This window comes from Octodon degus, unplaced genomic scaffold, assembly GCF_000260255.1.
Source record: "Octodon degus isolate 3935 unplaced genomic scaffold, OctDeg1.0 scaffold00087, whole genome shotgun sequence".
Taxonomy (NCBI): domain Eukaryota; kingdom Metazoa; phylum Chordata; class Mammalia; order Rodentia; family Octodontidae; genus Octodon; species Octodon degus.
The window spans coordinates 6436664-6439727 of NW_004524663.1; the positions used below are offsets into that span (position 1 = coordinate 6436664).

Sequence of the window (3064 nt, forward strand, 5' to 3'; positions counted from 1 at the left end):
ATAACTTTTAATAATTTCCCATAGGATAAATAAATATGCATCCAAGTAGTTAGTAATTGCACCAGTCTTACAGAATCAAAAGCTGCTAATTTTTTTGTGTGTAAATTTTTTATTTCTTGACACACATAAATGGATCAAAAATATGTTTACTTAGAAAAGTTTACTCCAGCAAAAATTACAAAACAGGTTTCAAATAGCTTAGATTTCCTGATAGATGCCTTCTAACCCAAAATTAGAAGTAAGACATTGTCCACTTATATGCCCACATTTGTGACTCAAGCTATTGGACCAGAAAAAGAAACTCCTAACAATCCCAAGTGAACATGGGAAGCCATTGTAGAGAAATCCAGATTTATCAAAAGTGGTTTTCACTGGGAAGCCTCTAATCCTATCAGGATAGTGATTTATTTTATTCTAAATCAGTTTCTGAATATGAGTCCAGATCTCAAAAAGCATCTTCAAAAACAGAGCCCCTCAGGAACACAAGAGCAGTCAGTCCAGTCAGCTGCAGAGAGGGACCATGCACATAACCGAGAAAGAAAATCAAGGACCAGATGCTGAGACTCCCTCTTGTGTCCCACAGTTTGAAGAAGTAGCTGAATGCTATGTAGTTTTCCACTTCTTGGCAGATGGCTGTTCAAATACATCGCATACCCCTATTGCTTTCTGTTTAAAGAACTTTGTATTTTGGGCACTCTCTTGGCTCCATGCTGAGTCCAAGGAGGTAGTGTCTTGGTCCACAACGTGGGTGCATTTGGTATGACCAGACCGTCCAAAGCTCTTGACCTGCATGACTATAGAAAGAAAGGTTTTGCTGAAGTGATCCTCCAGGGTAGGTGCACTGAAATCTCTCTGTGTACTTCTTCATCCTCATCCGTGAAGAAAGAATCCCTGTGATAGTACTTCTGTAAAAATTTGTATTTGCCTTTAACAGCTTCATTGGGAATGACTTTGCCATTTGCCCGAGGCTTAGCTCTCCTTTCTTCCTCAGTAGGGTTTCTAATGCGTTCAATTTCTACTTCCTCCTTTTCAAGCGCTTCTCGATCTTCTCTGTCCCTCCTGGTTCTCTTGAGCTCTTGAACCTTCCATGCTCCATATTCCTCCTCCTCCTCCTCCTCATTTTCATGCTTTCAGTACTAAGAGCATCCGGTGCAGCCAGTGACCACTCCTTCTCCAGCTCTTTTTTTGGGTCTCCTCTTCTACAGTGTTAAGTGTGTGCTTGCGCTCTCCTCAGCCATGTGTCTGGCTTCCTGCTCCAGCTCCTTCTGCTTCAGCCTCACATTCTTGAACAGTCACTCAGTCTTTCTTGTGGATGAAGACCGGCCTAAGGCGAGCCTCCATCTCATCTTCATTCTCTGTGTACTCTTCATACTCTGACTCTGACTCTTCTCCGGATCGTCCTTCATCCTCCACCTCCATGACTTCCATCTCTTTCTTTTGTCTTTCCTGTGCCCGCTGATACATCACGCCACAACGCCGCTCTATTTCCTCCTCCTCCATCTCTTCCTCTTCTTCACTGCAATCTTCTCGTTCCACGCGCCAGGTATCTCCTCATTGCACGCGCCAAGCATCTCCTCCTCCTTGTGAGACACTTTCTCCCCCCACTTCAGGTTCCGCTATTGTCCGATGTCAAGCCGATCTCTCTTCTAAGTCTTCACTGATCCAATTCTGTAAGCGCCACAGCCAGGGGTCACTAGGAGAACCTCCTTCCTGCTCCTCAGGCTCTGCTGCGTGTTCTTTGGCTTTCTTAATGAATTCCAATTCTTCATCTTCTTCTGATGACTCTGTAGGAGCATAGTCTGGCCTCTTTCCAGACACATAACATCTTACCTTTACATTCTCCATTAAAATCTCACCTTTCTCATTGCGGACTGGGACGGCCCTGGCCGCAGACTGAAGAGGTGGTTGCTTCACAAGAGAGCTTGGGACAGACATGCTGATGGAAGCGGCGATGAGTCCTCAAACTTGATGGATTCCAAACGCCGAACACACAGGAAGAGGAGAAGAAAAACTCGCTCAACGTGCGTGCGACACTACTGCGCTATATTTATATACCACTTAGGGTAGAGGGGGAGGAATCAGAAGTCTTATTATTATTTTTTTAAAGCTCTGATTTTTTTTCTTTTTAAAAAAATGTATTTAGAACAGGATCTACAGGGTCTCACTACATAAATCAGACTGGTAGTGATCCTCCTGTTTTCAGCCTCCCAAATTCTGGGATTATAGGCGCCGGCCGCCATGCCCAGTCTCAATGGCCGGCTCAGCGCACCCCCGGGGTGGGGCCGGCTTGCACGCCAGGGATCAAACCCCAATCCTTGGACCTGTCTAAGCCGGCAGTTTTGTTTGCAGAGCTATCTGGCTGGCCCAAAGCTCTGAATTTTTGAGCAATTGAATAATTTCCCAACGTCCCATCTAGGGTTGGCCTTGCTCTGACACTCTTGGGAAGCAGTATTGAAATTCAATCTTAATTAGGCATCCACCTGTTCAAAACTTTAACATGTTCCTGCCGGCTGAAACCACCAGTGATCCTGACATGACTATTCCATGGTACCTAAGGCATGTATTGTCAGTAGTTCAGAGCTACTTGGCAGCGAGACATACAAATTATGGCCCTGTCATTACTGTGTTAGATATTCATTGAAAGAATTAGTGTGTCCATAGATATCATTTTGGACAAACCTTTGTTTCAATGAATATCTTTGTTTCAAAGTTTCACTTCCACTTTCATGGACAAAATCAACCCTTGATACTAATTTGTGCCTATGCTCCTTTCTTCTAAGCTTGTTGGTTGGTGTCATCCTGGGTCTTTTCAGTCTTCCTTTCCTCAGTGTCCAGCCCTAGATCTGGCACCAATTCTGAGCTTAATGAGAACTGGGGAGTTACAGAGCTTCTAGGACTATAGGGATGGATTGGCACCCAGATTTAGTAATTAAGATTTCTGGACAACCTGACTAGCACCCCATGTTCTCAAAGAATAGTAAACCACACTTTTGGGTGTGTCTGGGTGGATCATAGAGGTGTAACATTAGACTATATCTGGACTCTGGCCCCTTTCTCTAGAGCT

The 3064-nt window shown here is 44.3% G+C and overlaps 1 pseudogene; it reads right to left on the reverse strand.

Moving 5' to 3' along the window:
* Window positions 1–603: 603 nt before the first annotated feature.
* Window positions 604–1935, reverse strand: LOC101580110 (annotated as a pseudogene).
* Window positions 1936–3064: the final 1129 nt, after the last annotated feature.